This window comes from Schistocerca nitens, chromosome 8 (assembly GCF_023898315.1).
Source record: "Schistocerca nitens isolate TAMUIC-IGC-003100 chromosome 8, iqSchNite1.1, whole genome shotgun sequence".
In the NCBI taxonomy this organism is placed as follows: domain Eukaryota; kingdom Metazoa; phylum Arthropoda; class Insecta; order Orthoptera; family Acrididae; genus Schistocerca; species Schistocerca nitens.
In genome coordinates this window covers 25,550,384-25,577,889 of record NC_064621.1, presented here as the reverse complement: position 1 = coordinate 25,577,889, position 27,506 = coordinate 25,550,384, and the positions used below count along the sequence as shown (strand labels likewise).

Here is a 27,506-nt window from a genome sequence, read left to right as displayed (position 1 = left end):
TCGAATCCTGCCTCGGGCGTGGATGTGTGTGATGCCGTAAGGTTAGTTAGGTTTAAGTAGTTCTAACTCTAGGGGACTGATGACCTCCGATGTTAAGTCCTATAGTGCTTAGAGCCAATTGAACCATTTTTATACCACAACCAATGTCTATCATCTTCAGTACTTATTATTTTTCCATCTCTTTCCCTCTGCCATGGTGTCCTTCTCTCTAGTACAAAAAGCGCGAAAATGTTCGCATGCCAAATTTACAGGAAAATATTTCAAGGTGTTCAGGAAGGTAGAATGAGGCAGTTGGCACTCCACTTTTCAGTCAGAGTGTTTTGATGATGACGAGCATATTTGCCTTTTTTGTGCTCTGATAGGATCATTTTTCCGTTGGTTCCCTTCTTTTCCCTGCCACAGCAGGGCATTTCACTTGAATGAAAAGGACTAGTGTCAGGAAAATTTTGATTACTTATGTGAAAGTGAAGTAACGCACAACTAATTTTACACCTCAGACTAGAGTTTACGTGCACAAAAATTTTACATGTGCTTCACTACTACGACATGGGCTGTCAGAACCATTCTTATGGTAACGGACACACTCCACAGCATATTTCTCCGTGCTATGCACTTTCTTAACTACGTTTTCGCCTGTAAGCGTGTACAGGTAGGGTAACCTTGGACCTCTGTACCTCGGGAATGGACTAAGATATTAGACACACATAGTAAAAATTTCAACTGTTTACTGCGCATAGTCGTCTTGGAATCAGCGGTTCAGTTTTGGTACTACTGAAAATCGAAGTTTTTCGTGTTTTCTCAGGAACTGCCCACGAACTAAATGGTGCCTCCATAACACCCTTAAGGCGCGCCATTGGCTACATACACTACAAAAAGAAGCAACCGGTTTGCTCCATTTTCCTAAGCTGAAGGAAACATGTAATATTCAAACCTTCACCCTGTACTGCAGGATAGTTACAGGAAGACCATCCTTCCGTTGGGTATACAAATGGTACGAAACCCAAGAGTTACCCAAAACATTTGAGCCTACCTTTGAATCATCGATAGAAGCCGAGGTATGAGCATCGGGAAACTCCCGTTTTTATGCGCTGCGTTTTAGAACACACTGGTAGCGTGCGATAGTGTCTGCATACTCTTCGTTCGGCTCCATTAAAAATTTTGCGAATCACAGGGGAATAATTCGTGCTACTTCAGAAATTTTACTATTCGCAACACCAATTTATTCTCGAGCTCCATGCCTACAAATTTAGCACTAAGTTTCCAGAATGAAATTTTCACTCTGCAGTGGAGTGTGAGCTGATATGAAACTACCTGACAGATTAAAACTGTGTGCCTTTGCCTTTCGTGGGAAAGTGCTCTACCATTTCCCCAAGTGCTCTACCATTTCTTTTGTATGTGTATGTGTGCGTATGTCGGCCCAGGACTCGAACTCGAAGTTAACGCGTTACGGGAGGCGTTAGCCGATTTTTTTTTAAATCTCCTGCCCCAGCCGGGAATCGAACTCGGGCCCCTTGGCGTGACATTCCACCGCGCTGACCACTTTTTTTTTAGGAAAAAGGCGTCTGTCAGTTTCGGCAAGCAAAATTAGAATTTACATCCATAGCAACAACAGAACAAGAGCACGTTCGAAACTTTGAAATGGAATTTATTTGAAACTAATCGTATAATAATAGATAATAGAGAAACAATAATGTAAGCAGGTCTTGCACGTCATTCCATGTGCATGGCCCATGTGCGTACAGATTCCATGTTCCAAGTTGATAAATATTTCGCAGCGTGTGGAGCTCCATAACGGCGGTCACCCTCTGCGCGGTATTCCCCAGCTGTGAGGGGGGTTATCGAAGACACTGCGCAAATAGTTCGCAAATAGCTGTCGGTATCGGAGTGTACGCTTAAGTGTGCTATGACTGTCCTGGAGAAATTGCCAGTAATTAAGTACCATCTTCTCATCATCTCGAAAGAGGTAGTACGTGGACATGCCTTTAAACCGTGTGAGAGCGTGAATCTTCGCAGGCGGGAAATAAGTACCCTCTGGACAAAGGAGGAGCCGTGGCTCAATTGTGCGGGGCGCCATACGGAGGTAGCAGGCGAGGATCCTCTGCACTAGCAGCACATGTTAGACGGTGTCCGTCAGTATCCACGAGGTGGCAATGTGGGCAAAGGGGGGAATCCGTCATCCCAATAGCACGCAGCCTTTGTCGTGTTACAACTTTCCCGTTCAGAACCTGGCACCACGTGGCTCGAACCCGCGTGGGGAGGAACGGCTTCTGGACTGCTGTCTATATCGCAGGCCATAGGGTGGTCGGACTTTTCCTCTGAATCACATTGGGAGGGATGGACCTTAGCAGCAAACTGTAAATGTCTCTCACCTTGGGAGTGCGAGTGTTGGGAAGGTCTGGGTGTAAGTAACTATACTCAAGAATAAATGCCGAGAGGTGCGAGAGTGAGGGAGTAATGTACGCAATCGTAACAGGTGGCAGAAGAGACGCCGGCAGCAATTCCTCTAACCGAGCGAGGTGGCGCAGTGGTTAGCACACTGGACTCGCATTCCGGAGGACGACGGTTCAATCCTGCGTCCGGCCATCCTGATTTAGGTTTTCCGTGATTTCCCTAAATCGCTCCAGGCAAATGCCGGGATGGTTCCTTTGAAAGGGTACGGTCGACTTCCTTTCCCATCCTTCCCCAATCGGATGACACCGATGACCTCGCTGTTTGGTCTCTTCCCCCAAACAACCCAACACAATTCCTCTAACAGACGTCCCGTAAGGGAAGCATCTTGATGGGTCCATAATTTCATCACTGTGCGCAAGTCTAACGCAGTAGCTCTCGCTCGCACATTTGTAAGTCCCAGTCCGCCTTCACGCAGAGGGAGGGTGAGTGCTTCGTAGCAGACTTTGAAAAGGAGTTCAGATAACGTAATATCCAAACGCTGCCTGCAGTCTGTCTGCCATCGCTGTCAATATTGGTAGAACCTGAGCCATTTGGATCATCTTAGTCGCCACGTGAAAGTTTAGGTATTCCACACGCTGTAGGAGGTCCATCCGTCGAAGTAGGTTACGGCGAACTTCTGTCCGTATCGCCTGTAGTAATCGTTAATTATGACAGCTGTGCGGTGCTGTCTAAATTTTATGCCCAAAAACCGGACCTTGTTGACTTGTGGAAGTAGGGCTAAAGCGCCCTCCTGTAGATCTCTCCCAATGGGCATCGCTGCCAACTTGGACACATTCATGTGGCTGCCCGCTGCCAATCCGAATCGATTGATCCATTGTATCACCGAGCGTACCTCCTCACCAGATCGGACAAGTAATAGAAGGTCATCAGCATATATCCTGCAGTGAAAGGTGTGATGCCTCCATGACATGCCCGAGAACCTGTTTTTCAACTCTCCGACAAGTGGTTCTAGTGCGATCGCGTAAAGGATCGTGGAGAGTGAGCATCCTTGGCAACCTGACCGTCGGATCGGCAAAGGACCCACAATCCGTCCATTCACCAGTACACGGGATGCAGCTCCGCGGAAAAGGTGCTGAAAGATGTCAGGCGGGAAGCCCATGCGGGCCATAACTGACAGAAGGAACTTGTGGTGAACTCTGTCGAAGGCGTAGTCGAAATCAATGGAGATCAGCTCGATGTGGCGATGGCTATTAGATCCCTGCATTCGCTGGTTGCCGTTTGCATGTTGGTCACTCCGCCCTGTGTCGTTTGCTCGAGGGATGGGAGTAGCGGCAGGACCTTCTTTATGCGGCCGGCGAGAAGTCGGGCGAAGATTGTATAGTCCGAGTTTAGCAATGTAATTGGCCTGTAGGCCTCGACCCTCCGACCTCTGGAAGGCTTGTGTGCCGGTATGAGGACACCTTCCATGAATCCAAGTGGCACGTGGGAACCGGGGTCATCAGTTCTTGGTGATCCATCGGGGCATCATTAGATCGCGGGAAGTCCGATAAAACTCGGGCGGCAGTCCGTCTTGCCCGGGAGACTTGTTGAGTGCTCCCTTGTGAAGCGCGTCCTCGACGTCGTCCCGTGTAAGTCCAGCTGAAAGCGACGCCGATGCCGCACTGTCGAGGGTGTGCGACACGTGCTGCAGTATGTCGTCATCGTCCGCTTCTCCGTAAACACCTCTTCGTAAAACCGGCGATAGCGACCTGCAAAAGTTTCTGCAACCGCCGTCTGAGTCATTCACCCGAAGACCCGACACGTCTCCACCGATCGACGGCCGAATCCCGATGGTCCTGTGCCCACTGCAATCGTAATTGACGGCGTCGTTGGGTGATCGTGTGTAGGGGTGGTCTGCTGCAGAGCTCCATGTTCAACAATGTACGATGAATGACGTGCTCCGAAACAGTTGTGCGTGCACCAGCACTGTGATCTTTCAGCAGAGATCCCACAAATCGGGCAACATGAGGTCCGTGATCAGCTGCTGTCGGCGTCGGCGGCGGTCGAGCACGGTGTGATGCATAGACGGCTTTTCTCCACCCACTCGGTCTTGACGTCGCGACCGCACGACGACCCCCTCCAAACGTTGTCTCGTAAGAGACAATATTTTACCTTTAATTCGGCGGCTTTCCATTTGTCGGTCTGGTGACGGTGGTTGGGTGGCGTGTTCGTGGAGCATTGTGCAATACAAGTTCAATGTGTGTCGATGCCACGCTGCGATGTCTTTTCCATATTGTGTTAGCACACGCCGAAACGCTGGTTTTGCACATTCCATCCACCATGCTGGAGTCGAAGGATATCGGGGAAGACGACGTTCGCAATCAATCCATGTGCTGGCGATAATCTGACGGCATTCCGGGTCCTGAAGGTGTTCCACATTCAGCGTCCAGGATCCACGTCTGCGCCATATCCGCTGCTGCTGTACAGTGACCGTGCATATGAAAGCGTTGTGATCGGAGAAGGCAAGCGGTCAACGTTCGGCGTCCAACACTCCCGGCGCTAGAGCTCGTGAGACATAAATGCGGTCTAGGCGACTGGCTGAGCGACTAATAAGGTATGTGGGTCCGGGACGGTCACCATGCATTTTCTCCCAAGCAGATCTTGAATCATTAGCCGAAGTTCTTGACAAGTCGAGAAATGTGGGACATGGTCTTTGGAGTGCAGTCGCCGCCGAAGATATATTAATCGAAGCGACTATTAAAGAGGGGGGGGGGGGCGATATCCTCCGAGTAGAACTGCGATCGCTCGCTGCGTCGGTCAGTTCCTGATAGAGCGTAAATGTTAACGATGCGGGTGCCCAGCGCTGTGATCGCCAGCCCCCAGACTGACGGAAGGTAAGTCACTTCTTCGGTGGCAATTCCGTCGCTCACTAGTATTGCCGTACAGCTGCCATTTCGGTCCGCCGGTGACATATATGTCACATAACCGCAGAAGACGGGTAGGGCCGCTATATACACTTCTTGCAACAGAGAAATGTCAAAATCCGAAGATCGAAGCATCTCACGCAGCAACTGGATCTTCACTGCCGTTCTTATCGTGTTGAGGCTAATCGTGGCGACACGAAACGCTTATTGTCGAACCGCAGGTGCTAAGTTATCCATTGAGGCTGGAATTGTCTATGGAGCTTGTATGGGCAGCTTCGCATCCCCCCAAACCTCACCTTGAGTCGTGTCTAGAGAGCTGGCGCCAATGGCGTGGGCCCTGTTGGCGTAACTTGCATGGTGCCGTCGTCGTCGTGGTCATCAACCTACGCCGGGGAACTCACAGCAAGATCAGCTTTCCTAGCTTTCTCAGGACACGGCATGGGTGCCTGCAATCCAGAATGTGGTGGGCAGCATCTGTCCTGCATATCGGCATCCGATTGCGCCAATGTCGATATGTGTGATTTGTCCTACTTTCCGGAAACGGCGGCTGCCTCTGTAGTAGCGTCGTCATTGAAGGTGGAGTCGTCGTCCTCTGGAGGCTGTGTGGCAACCCGTTCGGAAGTTGCTCTACGCCTCCGCTTCCGTCGCTTCGGAGAGCGTTTTCAGCACAAAGGCCGCCGTTGCCACAATAAGCGAGTCTATTGCCGTGCTATCGTCATGTATCGCGTCATCCGTCGACGGCGGCGGCGCCATCGGAGTTGAATCCGTTACATGTAGAACGGATGAGTCGTCATCGCCCTGTATTGGAGGATGGAGCGGCGCCGCGCGAGATTAGCCGAGCGGCAGTCTGCCTTCGGCAGGGCAACAGAGCGGACGCGTACGTGTTGACTTCGTGCGGCGCGCGAGCTCGCCTTGTTTACTTTCTGACGGCCGTTGCTTAAGTGCCGGCTTACCTTGTACGATCCATGGCGAACCGTTACCGTAAATCAACACTCCGATTTACTTTCTGCAAAGATTATGCCCGACCCAAAGCACTAGATGTAGAGCGTTTTCTGCGAGAGGAAGTGAAGATCCCGGCGACCGATATTATCGGCATACATTTGTCCATCGTGAGCAGCACGGTCTATGTGAAAATCATTAACGACGCGGCGTGCGAACGCATACTACGTGAGACCAAACAGGGGCTCCGCTTCTGTCACGCTGATGGCAATGTGGGGGAGGTAACCGTCGACCACGCAGGCTTAGGTATGCGAACGATACGCATTTTCGAACTGCCATTCGAACTTCCTGCTGAGGAAGTCGTCGCGGCACTACGCCCATACGGCACAGTCCATGGCCACACTGCGGAGAAGTGGACACAGTTTCGGACGTATCCTGTCCTAAACGGGGTCCGACAGGTCACCATAGATCTCCGAAGCCACGTCCCGTCCTATTTACAGATTGGCGGATGCCGTGCGATAATTATATACGACGGCCAGCCTCGGACCTGTTCCGGGTGCGGCAAAGAAGGCCACCTTAGATCCGAATGCCTACAACGGCGTATTACGCAACTTCCAGCTGCCGAAGAACCACCCACGTCGCAACCTACGGTGCTACCGGTGACCTATGCCGCTGCTCTAGCTTCTCCTACCGCTTTGCAACGTCGCCCGGTCACCACAAACGACGCCACCAACGAGCCCGACCCGACACCGACGGAGAGCGCCTCGGACGACCCGCCGCCTCGGCCGGCCGTCGACGCCGCTCCGAAGATGCCGGCGCAACCAGACGCTGACCCTGGCCTCGAAAACACGATGGAGATCGACTCGCTCATCGTTCCTACAGCGGCCTTTCTGCCAGAACGACGCGACTCCCTTGCGTCGTCTGACACGGAGGGTCGCACAAGGAAACAACGTTCCCCGAAACGTCGCAAGCGAAGACGTCGCACCGTTTCCGGCCAAGAGGAGACGTTACAAGTCGAGGAGGACGTAACCGTCGACCAGCACGAGGCCTCAGAACCCGCTACTGCTGACGAAGACGTTATGAGCGCGGAGACATCTATCGGTGTGCCTGCGCCCCGTGCTGACGCTGAACTAAATCATGAACGTAACACAGGCGATACTACACCAAGCACAATTACAACATCTTCTGCAGACACAATGGACGATACACCAGTTTCCGCTTCCACGGCGTGGCACGAGGAGGAGGTCAAGGAGCAGGAGCCGTTACGGGACCCTGCGCCGTCACGGCCGCACCACTAATCATACTCTCCCCAGACTCCCCTGCGGGCCAGCGGGATAATGTTCCGCTGCGACGCCCACACCCTTGCGCGGACAGCGGAGTGGACCAGCCTCCAGCAATCCGACACCAGGCCTACCGGATAGCAACCATCAACACCAACAACATCCGTTCCAGGGTGAAAATCCGCCTTATGCAGGAGATGTTCTGGGCTTCGGATATTGATTTCGCCCTTCTGCAGGAAGTTCACTTGGCTAGTCTCCCGGATATCAATGGCTATACCGCCCACGCCTCCGCGAGTGATCCTATGGGCCGCGGGGTGGCCATCTACGTCCGCCACGGGATTTCTGTGACCGATGTCGCCTTCCTCCCATCAGCTCGGGGCATGGCACTTACTGCCATGGGGACACGCATCATTAATGTCTACGCTCCCTCAGGCACCGACCGACGGCATGAAAGGGCCCAGTTTTATACCGAGGAAATCGCTCCCCTGTTTTTAGGGCGGTATGACCATTGCCTACTAGGAGGTGATTTTAACTGCGTTCTGCATCCTAAAGATCAGATTCCCCACTATACTACATGCCAGGAGCTACGTATAGTGGTGCGAGACCTCCTGCTTCACGATACCTGGGAAGTTCAACACGGCGACCTTTCTGGCCATACCTTTCTTACCAGTCATTCCGCAAGTCGACTAGACAGGATATATGTCTCACAAACTCTTAGATCTGCGATACGGGGCGCCGAACGATGGCCGCTGGCGTTTTCCGACCATTGCGCTTACATCTGTACGGTCCTCCTTCCGCCGCAATCAGTATGGCGCAGCCGTGCGCCATGGAAACTCAATACCTCACACTTGCATGACCTGGCGTGTCGCCAACAAGTCACTGAAACGTGGACAGCCTGCGAACGACGCCTTCCCCGCTACCACTCGACATTGACGTGGTGGTTGAATTGTGCCAAGCCGGCGATCCGGAGGACACTGATGAGATACGGGAAGGACATGGCCGACTGGCATCGCACCACTGTTGACTTCTATTACGCGATTCTCCGAGATCTGGATGCTCAACCGCCAACCCCGGACAACCAGTTGGAACGGCAACGAACTAAGGCGAAGATAATTGCGCTGGCACGCCGGAAACTGCAAGGGGTCGTGATAAGGACGCGGCGCCACGATCACGCGGATTTAGAAATTCCATCCATGCATGATATAGTGTCCGACAAACGAAGGCGTCGTCGGCAGATCATCAGCACTCTGACCACGCCTCATGGAACGCAGGTGACCACTCAGAATGACATCGTCCACGCATTCGTCGAGCACTACCGTCGTACTTATAGTGATGAAGACGCTGGAACTGCAGCAGACGACTCCATTTTGCATTACGTCACGCACACCCTCCCCCACACGGAGGCGGATGCTTTGACAGTGCCGGTCACGCTAGACGAAGTCAACCATGCCATCGCCAAGGGTGCAGTCAACAGATCGCCCGGCTTTGACGGCTTACCGATTGAGTTTTACCGTACCTTTCGGGACCTCATGGCACCACGGTGGACGACTATGTACCAAGAACTGATGACATCTGACCAAGCAATCCCACCCGCCTTTGCTGAGGGCATAATTATACCGGTCCACAAACCAGCCCGAGGTTCGATGGTCACGAGTTACAGACCCCTCACCCTACTCAATGCCGATTACAAGATTTTCGCGCGCTTACTGGCAATGCGGCTCCGAACTACACTCCCTCATATCCTCTCGCCAGAGCAAACGACGCCTGGCGGACAGGTTAACATACAGACTGCCACAGGGGAATGCCGCGACTTAATTGCGATAGCGGCGGCCTGCAGACTCCGGGCAGCGGTTGTCGCTATAGACTTCGACAGCGCCTTCGATAAAGTGCGTCATCGTTTCCTGTTTTCGGTGGCAGCCCGAATGGGCATCCCCCCTCCGTTTCTCGACGTCATCCGGCGTCTTTACGACAGTGTCAGTTCACGTGTCCAAGTCAATGGACGTTTAGCAGGGCCGGTACCTATCTGCCGTTCGATACGGCAAGGGTGCCCCCTCTCTACCCTCCTGTATGCCATTGCCCTTGAGCCCCTTCTTGGTGGCTTGACGGCCAAGCTCTCTGGCCTCACCCTACGCCAACACACTTTTCGCTGTCGGGCATATGCTGATGACCTCCTCCTCCTCATTCGCTCCGGCTCTGAGATTCGGGAAGTCCTCGAATTGATTACCCGTTATGGGGCTGTTGCTGGCAGTGCCATGAATGTCGCCAAATCTTCTGCAATGCACATTGGACGAGGCCTCCAGGAGGGTGAAGTTGCACCCCTGCCGCTTGTGCGGACTTTCCGGTACTTGGGCATTACCTTTACCCCCACGGTAACACGCACAGCGGCAACGAATTTCCGTCGCCTGTTACACGTCATCCGCAACGACGTCCGCCAGAACCTCTTGCGCCGCCAGGACACACTTCAACGGGTTGAGTTTATTAATCTTTATGTGGCATCAAAATTGGTTCACATCGCGCAAGTTCTCCCTCTGCCAACTGCAATTGGGCGCAACCTTCAGGCGGCTTTTGGCTATTATCTCACGGCTGGTTCGATGTTTAAAGTCCGTTATGGGACACTTACCCTGCCCTCACGGTATGGTGGCGTCGGGCTCGTCAATGTCCGTATGCGAGCTGCAGCCTTGTACATGAGTACCATGAGCAAACAGTGGATGGGCCAGGGTACATCTCTAACACGCAGCCTGCTTGAAGTCCTCCTACCTGATTCCACCTCACCACCGGTGTCTGTCGGCCATATCGTGCCTTATTTGTCCCATATTTCGACCTTTTTCGTCGACTACAGTTACATACATACCAGTCTCCCAGATACACGCCCACCTCGGACTAAGGATTTTTACAGCCTGTTGCTGCGCTGTGTTCCCCGGAATGTGATGGAGACCAAACATCCCTCCATCCAGTGGCCCATAGTGTGGACTACCGTCCACCAGCCTTTCCTCCCTACGAACGTCCGGGCACTGTGGTATCACATAGTCAACAGGAAATTTGCCACGAAGCAGCGCCTGCACAACATTGGCTTGTCAGATTCCCCTCTTTGTCTCCTTTGCCAGCAACTGGACACTGATGAACACCGTCTGACATGCGCCTCGTCGCAAGATGTATGGCGCTTCGTGCAGCAAATCATTGCCTGCTATCTCCGGGTGCCACCCGACACAATCGAACCTCGAATGTTTCTATACCCGGAGGACCGACATTTTCCCGCCGCCAGATATCATGCTATTACGTGGGTCAAAGGATGGGCGGTCGCTTATCTCTTTCATGAGGGACGTAAATCCCGCCTCGACTTTTGGACCTATTTACGAACAGCCCATGCAGCTCTCGAAAACTCGCCACGATACCGAATATTTTTTGCTAACTATCTTCGAGCGGTCTTTGTTAGACCTCCACTGAGTTGGGGGGTGCCTGGCTCCTCCCCTGGCGGTGTCTGAGTTTCAACCGCCTACGATCTATTCTACTTCTGACCTCCGCGGATGGGAGAGCGCGTCGCAGATTGCGCGGATTTTATTTCTTTTTGCTTTTCCTTTTTCCTTTCTTTTTCTTTAACCAGAATTTCTATTTCTTTTCTTTTTCGCCGATGTGTTCCCATAATTTCATGATATTAGTGAATCTTACAAAAACACATGCAAATAAATAAATAACAACGCCTTCCACTACTGTTGATTCCTGTGTCTCCTATTTCCCTAAACACCACAGGCTCGGTGGTGGTGGGGGGGACACTGTGGCCAGGCCTCAGGTTTCGACCCCTGCCCACTTTGCCCCCCGCGCCCCCACCGTCGCCTGTTGTTAAAATTAGCAAGAAAAAAAAAAGCGGTCTGGGCGCTGCATCCATGGACCGTGCGGCTGGTCCCGCCGGCGGTTCGAGTCCTCCCTCGGGCATGGGTGTGTGTGTTTGTCCTTAGGATGATTTAGGTTAAGTAGTGTGTAAGCTTAGGGACTGATGACCTTAGCAGTTAAGTCCCATAAGATGTCACACACATTTGAACATTTTTGATGGAGCGGCGACCTAACAGTGAATATCGGCTGTCGTGGTGAAGTGGTAGCGGTCTTGAGGGCTGCTACATAAGTCACAAGAAGCAGCGTCGGCTGCGATGGCGGGTCCGCGTCAGCCGGCGGCAGCTGAGTGATTCGACGTTGGATACATTCTGATCTGAGGTGTCCCTCCTTCCCACAACCAGAGCAGGTCTTCGGTTGCCCGTCGTAGACGACGAAGGCACGGCAACCACCGATATTCGGATATGAAGGTACATGTCTTTTAAGTTCTATTCAGACCCGGTGGACTCCGTACAGGATATGTCTTGAATTGCGCCCATTTTTCTTCAATATGATTATGCACCGCGCCGTAGGGGCGCAGCGGTGCCACGGCGTCCTGCGCCGGTAGTTCGAATGGAAGTTCGAAAAGTCTGATCGTGCGGAGTCCCACGCCAGAGTAATCGACGTGCACAGTCCCCACGTTGCCATCAGCATGGCAGAAACGGAGGCCCTGTCTCGTCTCCTGAAGGAACCGTTGACATGTTGCGTCTTTGATGATCCTGACACATACGACGCTATTCACAATGGACAAGTGAATGCCAAGAATGTCTGTCGCCTGGATTTTTGCCTCTTCTGTAGGAATCTTTCCACGTCAACTGCTTTGGGTCGTGCACATTCGTAGCGGAACGTAAATGTGAGCGTCGATTTTCTGTATTGGTGCGCCATTGTGATCTATATGCTGAGTACGGCACGCGCGAAACGGCCGAGTACGATGTAAACAACAGGAGCGCTCGCTCCGCGGCAGGAACGCAAACAAAAAATGGCTCTGAGCACTATGGGACTTAACAGCTCTGGTCATCAGTCGCCTAGAACTTAGAACTACCTAAACCTAACTAACCTAAGGACATCACACACATCAATGCCCGAGGCAGGATTCGAACCTGCGACCGTAGCAGTCGCGCGGTTCCGGAGTGCGCGCCTAGAACCGCGAGACCACCGCGGCCGGCGGAACGCAAACAGCGCGTCTTCACCGCAGCACTGCCAAAGTCCAACTTACCATCTGAGCTACCCAAGTACGACTCGCAACCCGTCCTCACAGCTGCACTTCCGGCAGTACCTCGTCTCCTACTTCCCACACCTCACAGAAGCTCTCCTGCAAACGTTGCAAGACTGGCACTACTGGCGGAAAGGATATTGCGGAGACATGGCTTAGCCACACCCTGGAGGATGCTTCCAGAATGAAATTTTCACCATGTGAAGCTGCCAGGACGGCTCGTGTGTCGTGCTCGGGGAGCTCAGATGGTAGCCGGCAGGGTAGCTCAGCGTGTCGGTCAGAGTCCTGCTTGCCCTCTGTAATAAAAAAAAAAGTGAGTAACGGAATCAACCATCAACTTGAACAGATGTCATCTGACGTCCGCCCAGACCAAACGCATCGAACAGTACCGAACAAAACGGAAAAAAAGGATGGCGGAACACTTGCCGGCGAAAAGCAAAGATCCCGAGTTCGGCTCTCAGTCCGGCACAGAGTTTTAATCTGCTAGGCAGTTCACATTAGCCCAAGGTCCTTCTTGATATACAGTGTCTAGCAATGAATGCTGTCTTGCTATCACTGTAGTTGTTTGCCCTTTCATAGTCAACTAAATCTTTATATTCTTTCTGCGTGTTACTACAATGTCTTTTTACAGCAGATCTGCAGTACCCGTCCATTGCGCGACTTTGTAATAGATATAGGGAATTCTTGTACCTTTCTACTGCCATTCCTATTCAGTTTTAAACGGTTGTCACGATAGGTCGCTAGACTGCCTCTCTTTGTACAAACAACCACCGGGCTTGTGAATGTACCCATTCCACGAACGAATAGCAAACAGCGTTGACACCGCGATTCTACCGAACTGAAGAGAGCTGTGCGGTCTGACAAACGTCACACCGCCACACCACATCACATGTCGCACTGAACCGAATACTACCGAGAAGGACCGAACAAAGCTGAGACAGGCCACGCCTCAGGCCACACATGATGCTCACACCTGGCTCGCGAGCCGTTTGGCACACCGTCGCTGGTCCTAATTTGCACCCATATGTCAAAATGTTTTACAATTCTAACTTTAGTAATATTAAACTGATTTATACATTTACAGTTGGTTACAGTTATCTACATGACAATTGTCTACGTTCATCTCTGATATACATGGAGACAAGCTGAAACTGCTATTTGTGCTGCATGGGAAAAGCAATGTGGCATCAAGAGAGTTATTGGAAACTAGGTCAGAAACCTGGCGTTTCTCGTGTATTTATTTATAACTGTGGAAGATACTTCGTATGCGTGGACTTTAATTTTGGCTTAAAAAGCTTCTTTGTATACAATATCTCAAGTAGTATGATTAGGGACATGAACTGAGAACTTGTCGAAATATTTTATAGTGGATATTCATAAGCTGTATCAACAAACTGAATGCCAGCTTTACAACCTACAGAGTTGTATAAAATACAGCAAGTTTTTACTATTATGTCACCAATGTCGAGTGACGTCAAAAGACTTGTTGTGATAAATAATTGTGAGTAAATAAGTACATGCAGTATCGTCAGCTGCCCTCATGTGTCTGCCTGTTTACGAGTCACGGTTCGTGATGTATGCCCCACCCAGTGCCTTGCCAAGCTGTCCGAACACACGATGTGGCGGCATGCGCAGCTTTGCTGCCGGAAAGTGCATACAAGGGGGCATAGGCAGACAAGATTATTTCTGCATTTAATAATATAAGTATGGATTAAATACACTGAAAATCGATATTCATTCTATTCATTACGTCCAATCGTATTACATAGCACATATCAGTCAATAAAAGCATTTTCGCGAATATAAAGTTCAAAAATCAAAGAGGGATTGTTTTTGCAAAGAGTAAATATTTTTCCTAATTCGTGAAATAACAGAAGCCGCATTTATAACATTACGCTATCATTTTCTCTGCAATCTGATTTTGATTAAACGAAGGCTATATGTTGCTTCAACCTACGGTCAAGTTACCTGTCAAAACCCATGAAAATTCTTCCAGTAGTTTCGAATATTAGCGTGTTCAAGCAGACAAAAAGACTTAGACGACAGTGTTACAGTTTTATTATTAGTATAGACATAAACAGAAGAAAAGCTGATAAGTGGAAATTGAAAACATTCCAGTGATAAATAAAAACCTTGTGGCTATAACATATAAAGGCGAATGGTTGTATTAATGGATGAGCTGCCTTCGATATTGCATCCGCTCTGTATACATGACTATTGCCTTACAGAACAGAATACGCTGAGGTAACAATAATCCAGCGGGTAGCGATATGGACATGCGCAGTTGGTGGTAGTATCGCGTACACAGGGCAGTGCGGTGGTGGGGCTGTCATTTGCACTCACGTGATTCGTGTGAAAATGTTTCCGACGTCATCTTGACACACGACGGGAATTAACAGATTTTGAACACGGAACGGTAGTTGGAGCTAGACGCATGGGACATTGCATTTCGGAAATTGTTATATAATTCAAAATTCCGAGATCCACAGTATCAAGAGTGTGTCGAGAATAACAAATTTCAGGCATTACCTCTCACCACGGACGATGGCTGTGCCGCTGCACAGCCAAGTTGACTTAGTTTGTTTCTGGTGTCAAGTGGTTAGTGATTTGGAGCTGTTATATTGCTACGCTGACTTCGTTATGTCCTAGACTTGTTAGTGCTTCGTTCACATCATGAACGCAGTCTATTGCAAACTTACAGGAATGTGTGTTCGTTTCCTTGTGGTTCGATGTACTCACCAGAGCAAGTGAGGATAGAGAGTTTCTGTCAACACCCCACATGATAGAAAATACCGTATTCTCAAAAGCAGCGTCTAAAGGAAGTTTTTAATGGGTTGAGGTCTCCGTGCTCCGTGTCTGACACTGAGCACAGAGAAGTCCCATTTTGCGTTAGAAAAGGTATGATGAAGACACAGCATCAACAGATCCGAGGCTAGTACGAGCTCCTCTGAGTTCGCAGTACCTAAGAAGATTTAGGAATAGCAAACTTTTGTGTTGGTCTCAAATTACTACAGAAGACTTGTGTGAAGAATTAAAGTGAGTTTTGACGTCATTCATGGTTACGATATTTTCAGACTTTCAGAACGAGTTTACCCTTTTGTGTGATGCATTTTATCGTGTTCCGGGATCTACATCTACATCTAAACCCATACTACGCAAGCCACCTGATGGTGTGTGGCTGAGGGTACTTTGAGTACCTCTATCGGTTCTCCCTTCTGTTCCAGTCTCGCACTGTTCGTGAAAAGAAAGATTTTCGGTATGCCTCTGTGTGGGCTCTAATCTCTCTGATTTTATCCTCATGGTCTCTTGGCGAGATATTCGTAGGAGGGAACAATATTATACTGCTTGACTCCTCGGTGAAGTTATGTTCTTGAAACGTCAACAAATGCCCGTACCGAGCTACTGAGCGTCTCTCTCGCGGAGTCTTCCACTGGAGCTTATCTAAGATCTCCGTAACGCTTTCGCGGTTACTAAATGATCCTGTAACGAAGCGCGCTGCTCTCCGTTCGATCTTCTCTATCTCTTCTATCAACCCTATCTGGTACGGATCCCACAGCCTTCAAGCAGAGGGCGATCAAGTGTACTGTAAGCTACTTCCTTTGTTTCCGGATTGCATTTCCTTAGGATTCTGCCAATGAATCTCAGTCTGGCATCTGCTTTCAAAAATGGTTCAAATGGCTCTGAGCACTATGGGACTTAACTTCTGAGATCATCAGTCCCCTAGAACTTAGGACTACTTAAACCCAACTAACCTAAAGACATCACACACATCCATGCCCGAGACAGGATACGAACCTGCGACCGTAGCGGTCGCGCGGCTCCAGACTGGGCATCTGCTTTAGTAACGATTAATTTTATATGGTAATTCCATTTTAAATCACTCCTAATGCCTACTCCCAGATGATGATGATGATGAAGTCCCATACTCCGTGACAGAGCGTAGGGTAACGATGCGGGAGACCCGCACCGCCGTACTAGGCCAAGTCCTATTGGAGGTGGTTTGCCATTGCCTTCCTCCGACCATACTAGGGATGAATGATGATGACGCAGGCGACACAACAACACCCAGTCATCTCTAGGCAGGAAAAGCCCCTGACCCCGCCGGGAATCGAACCCGGGACCCCGTGCTCGGGAAGCGAGAACGCTACCGTGAGACCATGAGTAGCGGACACTCCCAGATAATTTATGGAATTAACTGCTTCTAGTTGCTGACCTGCTATACTGTAGCTAAATGGTAAAGGATCTTTCTTTCTATGTATTCGCAGCACATTACACTTGTCTACATTGAGATTCAATTGCCATTCCCTGCACCATGCGTCAATTCGTTGCAGATCCTCGTGCATTTCAGTACAATTTTCCATTGTTGCAACCTCTCAATATACTACAGCATCATCCGCAAAAAGTCTCAGTGAACTTCCGATGTTATCCACAAGGTCATTTATATTATTGTGAATAGCAACGGTCCTACGACACTCCCCTGCGGCACACCTGAAATCACTCTTACTTCGGAAGACTTCTCTCCATTTAGAATGACATGCTGCGTTCTGTTATCTAGTAACTCTTCAATCCAATCACACAATTGGTCTGATAGTCCATATGCTCTTACTTTTTTCATTAAACAACTGTGGGGAACTGTATAAAATGCCTTGCGGAAGTCAAGAAACACGGCATCTACCTGTGAACCCGTGACTATGGCCCTCTGAGTCTCGTGGACGAATAGCGCGATCTGGGTTTCACACGACCGTCTTTTTCGAATCCCATGCTGATTCCTACAGAGTAGATTTCTAGTCTCCAGACATTACACTCGAACATAATACGTGTTCCAAAATTCTACAACTGATAGACGTTTGAGATGTAGGTCTATAGTTCTGCACATCTGTTCGACGTCCCTTCTTGAAAACGATGATGACCTGTGCCCTTTTCCAATCCTTTGGAACGCTACGCTCTTTTAGAGACCTACGGTACACCGCTGCAAGAAGGGGGGCAAGTTCCTTCGTGTACTCTGTGTATGCCCCTCGGGGCATACTCTCAAATCCATCGCTGGGCAACCAGCGCAGACGATTTCTAGATGTGACTATCGAGATACCCAAAGTCTAATCATAACCTGGCATAACTGAACTCGGCTAGTTTAATTAGTAGAGGGTTTTTTTTTTAATAAAATGGCTAACTGGAGTCAATGCTTTAATGACCTTACAAGCCCAACAAAACGTGGCATCGACTTAGTCGAGATCCTCTTATTCCCCTGGCCTTGGACGCCAAAGTTTTAATAAAAACATCACCCATGTTCAATCTGGCAGGATGCCTACCCCAATTATAGCACTGCGCCTCCCTCCTACTCTGCGAGGAAATCTTTTACAGACAATAAGTTGGAGAAGGGAGAGTTGACAGGGTATGCAAACATCAAAGCGGCTGGAGTTGTATTATGGACCTTCTGCGTGGCGGTATTTAAGACCAGATTTAGCCGTGGGGTACATTTATTCCTCTTTATCTGTTGCAATATTGAAAAATACTTAGACCAGGTTTGAAATTGTGATTTACCTGCTCAGCGATGGATGACTGGGTAGTGGGGAACGGGGTCACATGAGATATTCAATTCTCGAAGCAAAGTTCCTTAAACTCTCTAGGGACAGAAGTAGGTTTGTTATTATTAACTATGGTCTTAGGCATGCCAAAAATAAAAAAAGCATTAGTGAGTTCGTGAACGGCCAGCCTGGAAGTCACCCCCCCCCCCCTCCCGGTCCAACTAGGCACCAGCCACAGGAAAAGATGAAAACATGTCATTTGTTACAATTATTTACCTGTTCTCACTTTGAGTAGAAGGAATAGGCACCAAATAATTAATAAAAACATTCTCAGTAGCTATTTCTTCATGAGTTGAGTGAGGGAGACCGTGATGAATACTGGGATTTGGTTTCACCCCTTTTAAAGGCCTAGCACTCACCAACCAACCTTATAACATCCTTACTTAATGTCACTCAGGTGCTCTTTGACTTTCATAACCCTCTTATAAATTCCCTAATTTTCCCAAATAAGGTTTCGTAGAAGCATTTAAAAACTGCAGTAACAAGTTCTTCAGGGAGAGACAAACCTTAAATTTAGTAGAATCCTTGAGTCCTGTATTTCTTTTATCTTACTGAATAAAGAATGCATCTCGATCAATACTGCGGAGACTCATGCTTCGCCCTCATTATCTCCCAAAGCTTCGAAATAACTGTATCTCCCTTAGAAATACAGATTAAGACGTCGGTGACATTATACGATTCTCTTCTCTGTTTTACCGAAAACTGGAAGGCGGAAATGCAGACGGCCGAACCCGCTATTTGCTCAGTTTTACGTGGCCGAGCAGGCACCTACCTCGATGAGTGAATGTACGTTTCTTGTAAGATTCCCCTAAGATCTAAGTACAATTTGAATTTTTCTAAGGTGGCCAAGACCATGAACGACTCCAACTCGTAGACCGAATACTTCAATTGAGTAGCAAACAGGGTCCTAGAAATACTTGCGACTGGTCGTCTTCCACCATCTTGCTCCTGTAGGAGGACCTCAGTGACGCCGAAATTACAGGCAATCGTTTCAACTATAAAAGGCCGCTCAAAATCTGCGATGAACAAGACGAGAGCATGGTTTTAAGGGAGTCAAACGTGGCCTGTTAACTCTCTGTCCACTGAACCAGTCTCAAGGTAAACTACATTTTCGTATAGAATATGGAAAAAGTTTAACCAGAAGTACTGGCAGCTTGCTCATATTAATTAGATACCACATCCACCCTTGCTTACTATGCTCCTTATGACTACTTTACGGCCGGCCGCGGTGGTCTAGCGGTTCTGGCGCTGCAGTCCGGAACCGCGGGACTGCTGCGGTCGCAGGTTCGAATCCTGCCTCGGGCATGGGTGTGTGTGATGTCCTTAGGTTAGTTAGGTTTAAGTAGTTCTAAGTTCTAGGGGACTTATGACCTAAGATGTTGAGTCCCATAGTGCTCAGAGCCATTTGAACCACTACTTTACGTATGAGTCTATTTCTCACACTTGTATTGTCCTGTTTTACCTTCACAGCTAGTTCCGTTGCTTCCTGTTCTCTTAACCCTAAATTTACATCTTTTCCCTCATTCACGCTGCAAGGCTATATTCTAATTATCTCTGATGCTCTAGGGATTCAGGCTACCATAATCTGGCTTGTTGGTTGTTTATGCCAACACCTGAGTCTCCCACTGAAAAGAATAAAAGCTACGAACAACACAGTTAGAGCCTCTGTAGCACATGATATTTCTGCACTCAACATCGCTGTCATGCGTCGTTGTTCTTTTCTGAACTGGACTACGTGCTGAATTAACTGCTCGGCTGAAATACGTCCTTCCTGCACGACAATGAATCGATCCAGGGAATGGATTACGCCAGGTTATAAAGTCTGATTCGGGAATGGTGTATTCGGACCTGACAATAACGCCAAAGGTTGGTCGTGAGATGTTCAGCTGCATGTTTCCCGTAATCGTGGCTGACATATGGAAAGCTGACTGTTAAGTCACATGTATTCCTGTTGAATAGTAACCCACTTCCCTTAAGTTCAATCCGTCTAATCTCTGAGAGCTTTCCGTGATCATAGCAACTCGCCAATTCTACCAAGTGATCATAAGTGGAGTAAATCCACTGTAAATCTGCTTCCTGGAAATGCAGCCTGGGTTCCACGATATCCTTTGGACAATCTAGTCCCTTCTTTCTAGCTGAGAATATCCATACTATTCGTGTGCTCTGGCTGCTTTTTATTACCATGTCAGAGGTACCGTGACCTTCCCCCTTCAACAATGTTGTAACTGCCCCTCTGCCATTACTGCACGCCTGCTATCATCCTCCGAAATTTTCCATGAACTCCTCATTTCACTGGGTACATGTGAATGGCATAACATCTAAACTGTGCATGTCTTCCTCTCACGGGGAATCGAACTGGAATATATGATCGCACTCTGTTAGTTTTCACTTCTACTGATGCTACTTGCTACTCTAAAAGGGTGGATTTCTTCTACTACGTTCCACAATTAGGCTTAACTCTGGGAATAGCTCCATGCTTTAAGTAACCGCAACAAATACTGCTCGGCTGATAAAATGCGATACTGCTATGACTTCCATTCTTCCTCTTGACGTATCACAACGTTGGGACAGGGGCAAATATTACCCTCCCTCCTTCTTCAGGAGGCTGCCGCCACTAGCAAGCCGATGCATATAAAAGAAAAACAACAGAAAAAACCTTCACACTAACACAATTCATTCACTACAGTCCTACACAAACATATAAAAAATGTGATGTCACCGCCAGACACCACACTTGCTAAGTGGTAGCCTTTAAATCGGCCGCGGTCCATTAGTATACGTCGGACCCGCGTGTCGCCACTATCATTGATTGCAGACCGAGCGCCGCCACACGGCAGGTCTAGAGAGACTTCCTAGCACTCGCCCAGTTGTACAGCTGACTTTGCTAGCGATGGTTCACTGACAAAATACGCTCTCATTTGCCGAGACGATAGTTAGCATAGCCTTCAGCTACGTCATTTGCTACGACCTAGCAAGGCGCCATTATCAGTTGCTATTGATATTGTAAATAATGTACAGATAAGAGCTACGTTCAACATTAATGGATTAAAGTTAAATATTCCACCATCTGCGTCCGTTTTTCTAAGTTCTAATTTCCTTGTAGTGTTCCAGACCTCACGCCAACCTGCGTGAGCTTAGACGCGTGCCTTTCGGCTTCCTCTAACATTAGTGGGTTGGCTCTCCTGCCAATCCACAACAAAAAGTACAAGTCCTTGACAAACGCCGTTCATATTCGTGACCTTAACGAATACTCTATGTCTTGCACGAACTCAACCACATCTTCTTGTCTCTTCCTCCGATTCAATCTGCTCACGTTCTTTCACTCTACCGATGAAATTACTGGAATCAACTCTGACTCTACCTGGAAAGGGCTGTAGATACTAAACACATAGTATCGTCATTTCAGTTAGCAACTTAAGCCTCACGTTGACTGGCAAAATAGTCTTCAACACTTGATAGGGTCGTTGATACGTTGTGATGGACTTCTTCGTGTGCCGTTTCGACATATGGACTGGATAACATCACCCACGTTCTACTTCATAATGTGGTAAACACGTTTCACTGATTCATCCTGCTTTCCTAACGCCTTTGTATTCGCTTTGTGTATTCGTTTCCATACTTCTCATACTGTTTTTGCAAATTTGCACACCGATGCCAACCGCGATGGTCTAGCGGTTCTAGGCGCTCAGTCAGGAACCGCGCGACTGCTACGGTCGCAGGTTCGAATCCTGCCTCGGGCATGGATGTGTGTGATGTGCTTAGGTTAGTTAGGTTTAAGTAGTTCTAAGTTCTAGGGGACTGATGACCACAGATGTTAAGTCCTATAGTGCTCAGAGCCATTTTTTTTGCACACCGATTCCCCATTTTCACCATTCCTTGCCTTTATAGAATCGAATGGTGATGACATTTTGTGACCGCACACTATCTCATATGGGGCAACCCAGTATTCGTGAGTTCTTTTGAATAGTACACTGACACGATATACCTTATAATGTATCCCAGTGACAGTGATGCGCGCTTACCTATTAACTTAATATTCTCCCAAATGTTGTATGTACCTTTTCCATTCTACCATTGGCCTACGGATGAAGACAACTAGTTCTTAATTTCTTCATATATAATAACTGCCTAAGCTCCTTCAATAAGTCCAACATGAAATTCGCCCTGAGGTCTGTGATTATCGTACTTGGCACTTTAAATCCACTCGTTAACCATTGGCTGCGTGGCTGCCGCTGCCTGCTGGTTTGGCATCGTAACCATCTCCATATACCATGACAAGTGATGTGATATTGTTAATACAAATTGGTTTACTGCTGGTGTACAATTGAGCTATCTTAGTAGCTCAATTACAATCACTTCAAATGGTTTTGATACTTCTAGCAGCCTCCACAATGACAGAATTGATCCACATCCACTTTCCTTCCTCTCCACCAACACCTCCTGACCATTCTCTGGTTTGTTGCTGTGCACCCTCCATGCCCAAATTGTATGTAGCCATGTGACTCCTTTCATACCTCATCTTTAAACTTCGCTGGAACTAATATCGATAGCCCTCACTACTCGAGATTTTTTCTCGTGAAGATAACATTTAAAATAAGCGAAACCATAAATGGGGCTCAACACCTGTTTCTCCGCCTCTGATTAGTTCTTCTCCGCTATATTCGGCTGTCATGATACCTATGCTATACGATGCTCCTCACCCTCAATGCCATGTCTTAAGACACATCTACTCTGTAGGAATCAGCATGGGTTTCGAAAGAGACGGTCGTGTGAAACCCAGATCGCGCTATTCGTCCACGAGACTCAGAGGGCCATAGACACGGGTTAACAGGTAGATGCCGTGTTTCTTGACTTCCACATGGCGTAGGATACAGTTCCCCACAGTCGTTTAATGAACAAAGTAAGAGTAAGGTTGTAACAATGGAAAATTGTACTGAAATGCAGGAGGATCTGCAGCGAATTGACGCATGGTGCAGGGAATGGCAATTGAATCTCAATGTAGACAAGTGTTATGTGCTGCGAATACATAGAAAGAAAGATCCCTTATTATTCAGCTACAACATAGCAGGTCAGCAACTGGAAGCAGTTAATGCCATAAATTATCTGGGAGTACGCATTAGGAGTGATTTAAAATGGAATGATCATATAAAGTTGATCGTCGGTAAAGCAGATGCCAGACTGAGATTCATTGGCAGAATCCTAAGGAAATGCAATCCGAAAACAAAGGAAGTAGCTTACAGTACGCTTGTTCGCCCACTGCTTGAATACTGCTCAGCAGTGTGGGATCCGTACCAGATAGGGTTGATAGAAGAAATAGAGAAGATCGAACGAAGAGCAGCGCGCTTCGTTACAGGATCATTTAGTAATCGCGAAACCGTTACGGAGATGATAGATAAACTCCAGTGGAAGACTCTGCAGGAGAGACGCTCAGTAGCTCGGTACGGGCTTTTGTTGAAGTTTCGAGAACATACCTTCACCGAGGAGTGAAGCAGTATATTGCTCCCTCGCACGTATATCTCGCGAAGAGACCGTGAGGATAAAATCAGAGAGATTAGAGCCCACACAGAGGCATACCGACAATCCTTCTTTCCACGAACAATACGAGACTGGAATAGAAGGGAGAACCGATAGAGGTACTCAAGGTACCCTCCGCCACACACAGTCAGCTAGTTCTGCAAGGTTCGCAGAAGAGCTTCTGTAAAGTTTGGAAGGTAGGAGACGAGATACTGGCAGAAGTAAAGCTGTGAGTACCGGCCGTGAGTCGTGCTTCGGTAGCTAAGATGGTAGAGCACTTGCCCGCGAAACGCAAAGGTCCCGAGTTCGAGTCTCGGTCGGGCACACAGTTTTAATCTGCCAGGAAGTTTCATTTTTGTAGCTATTAAAAATTCACAATCATATGTTTTTCAGAACTATCTGTATAGGGTTAGGAATGTTTGTGGGACTAGAGGAACTCTTTTATACTTCTTAGTCAATTTTAAAAACATAGTACAATAAAAATTCATTTTTTATTTAAGTGATTATTTTCTGCTTTTTGGTGTTTTATGTGCGTGAGTGTGAAATTTTTCAGTCAATTTCAAACATTATGATGAGATTACAACAGAAACATGTGGTAAATTTTAGGTTTCTTTCACTTTCTCTTCACCTGAGTCAACCAATATATTGGTTCTCCTTCGTACATCTCGCGAAAAAACAGCGAAGGTAGAAGTTAGGGAGATTCAGGCTCACATGGAGATTTACGAGCAACTGTTGTTCCTGCAAACTCGAGCAGGAAAACAGGGAAACAGCAGTGACACACAAAGTAATCAGCATCACAGACCAGACAAGGAAGCGATTTAATATTGCCTTGTCGTAAACTTCTGAGCTATGTTTAACGTTATGACCCTAGCTGCTTTGGAAGTTAGTTTAAAATCAGTTGGAAAATTGGTACCCAAACAAACAGACCTACGAGAAAGCTATTTAATAAAAACGGCGTAAATAGAAACAGTTTTGGAAATGAGAGGCTACGAGCTGCGCTGAGCACATAGGATAGGGCTAACGGTACTTCTGTTCAAAGAAGCATGAGAATTCTCCACATGCCCGAAAACCTGATATGGTATAAGGGCTGCTAGACACTTGACAATTGATTCACATGATGTGATATACGAGAAACCAGGAATGAACAAAAATAGGAAGGGCAGCTCTGCTTAAAATTTAGAGAAACACAGGAGTTAAAAGCAGTAAATCTTACCACCGTACGAACTTATGCTTTATTTGAAGAAATTTGCAATAAAGGTACACAAAATTTATGCAAGTATATGTAACCATTTTTGGTGATAATTAAGTTCAGCTAAGACTCAAAGTTGAAACTGTTGTTGTTCTAAAACTATTACACTACTGGCCATTACAATTGCTACACCATGAAGATGACGTGCTACAGACGCGAAATTTAATGCAAACGATTAGATCTTCAGAGCATTCACACAAGGTTGGCGCCGGTGGCGACACCTACAACGTGTTGACATGAGGAAAGTTTCCAACCGATTTCTCATACACAAACAGCAGTTGACCGGCGTTGCCTGGTGAAACGTTGTTGTGATGTCTCGTGCAACGAGGAGAAATGCGTACCATCACGTTTCCGACTTTGATAAAGGTCGGATTGTAGCATATCGCGATTGCGTTTTATCGTATCGCGACATTGCTGCTCGAGTTGGTCGAGATCCAATGACTGTTACCAGAATATGGAATCGGTGGGTTCAGGAGGGTAATACGGAACGCCGTGCTGGATCTCGACGGCCTCGTATCACCAGCAGTCGAGATGACAGGCATCTTATCCGCATGGCTGTAACGGATCGTGCAGCCACGTCTCGATACTTAAGTCAACAGATGGGGATGTCTGCAAGACAACAGCCATCTGCACGAACGGTTCGACGACATTTGCAGCAGCATGGATTATCATCTCGGAGACCATGGCTGCGGTTACCCTTGACGCTGCATCACAGACAGGAGCGCCTGCGATGGCGTACTCAACGACGAACCTGGGTGCACGAATGGCAAAACGTCATTTTTTCGGATGAATCCAAGTTCTGTTTACAGCATCATGACGGTCACATCCGTGTTTGGCGACATCGCGGTGAACGCACATTGGAAGTGTGTATTCGTCATCGCCATACTGGCGTATCACCCGGCGTGATGGTATGGGGTGCCGTTGGTTACACGTCTCGATCACCTCTTGTTCGCATTGACGGCACTTTGAACGGTGGACGTTACATTTCAGATGTGTTACGACCGGTGGATCCACCATTCATTCGATCCCTGGGAAACCCTACATTTCAGCAGGATAATGCACGAGCGCATGTTGCAGGTCCTGTACGGGCCTTTCTGGGTATAGACAATGTTCGACTGCTGCCCTGGCCAGCACATTCTCCAGATCTCTCACCAATTGAAAACGTCTGGTCAATGGTGGCCGAGCAACTGGCTCGTCACAATACGCCAGTCACTACTCTTGATGAACTGTGGTATCGTGTTGAAGCTGCATAGGCAGCTGTACCTGTACACGCTATCCAAGCTCTGTTTGACTCAGTGCCCAGGCGTATCAAGGCCGTTATTACGGCCAGAGGTGGTTGTTCTGGGTACTGATTTCTCAGGATCTATGCACCCAAATTGCGCGAAAATGTAATCACATGACAGTTCTAGTATAATATATTTGTCCAATGAATACCCGTTTATCATCTGCATTTCTTCTTGGTGTAGCAATTTTAATGGCCAATAGTGTATTTAACTCTAAACAAAGTGAAACATTTTATTTGGTTATTGGACACTATAATGATTAACCAAGTGGTTTCCAAATGACGGTTTCAGTCACTTTTCACATATTAGAAATAGGTCAACAGATAGAAGGTTACCATCTTTTAATCAGCTTGAAAACAAGATGTTAACAATCAGATGAAATCAGGAAGAAATCTAATTAAGAACTTAACGCCTAATACATATCATAAATCATATTAAACTCGATGTAAAAACGATCGAGAGAATAAATTTCAGCAGCAAGAACCCTGGTGAAAATAGTATCAACAGTCGTCACTGGATGGTGGGGTGAGCGAGAACTCGACTCTTACGACCGAATCTTCAGTGATCATATATTCATTTATTAGTTGCTGGTTCTTGTTTTGTCGCTGTGTGTGGCCGTGAGAGACAACAGTATATTCCTTGCTGGGACAATAATATTAACAAACTTTATGATAAATACCAAGAAACAGGAAACCGTGAAATCGGTGGACAAATATTAGAGGGACTAAACACACACATAAAATACAAGTGGCAGGGACTCACGTCCCAGCTGAATTTTATACATTCCAGGAGAAAAGCCTGGTTATTATTGAGGAAACGTGGTAACTCCTCTTCAGCACGCCACCAGGAACCTAAAATAAAACCGTCGAAGATGGCATTGCACATAAAGGCGCGTGCTGAGAAAACTCCTCTTGAGCCAACAACTGAAGCAGAAACTAAAGAAGAACTACAAGAACTTGATAAAACTCAGAATGACGATACACCGCTTTCGTCACCATTTAGCGAAGAGGAAATCAAGGGTGCGATAAAGACCTTAAAAATACGCAAAGCGGCTGGATTGGACTGTATATTCCCAGAATTTATAAAACACCTCGGACCTAATGGAAAAGCGTGGCTAAGAAACGTTTACACCAACATTTTAAACACTGGAATAGTCCCGCCACATTTTAAAATAGCCCACACGCTAGCAATCCTTAATCCTCGAAAGCTACCAGAAGATCCAACTAGCTACCGTCCCTTCGTCCTCTTGAGTGTATGCTTTAAGTTGTTGGAACGCCTAATACTTAAT

General features: G+C 47.8%; 1 protein-coding gene across 1 annotated transcript in view; it reads right to left on the bottom strand.

The window, feature by feature from the left end:
• LOC126198592 (myrosinase 1-like) overlaps positions 1-27,506 on the bottom strand; it is a 240,906-nt gene that overhangs the window by 111,487 nt on the left and 101,913 nt on the right. The window lies entirely within an intron of this gene.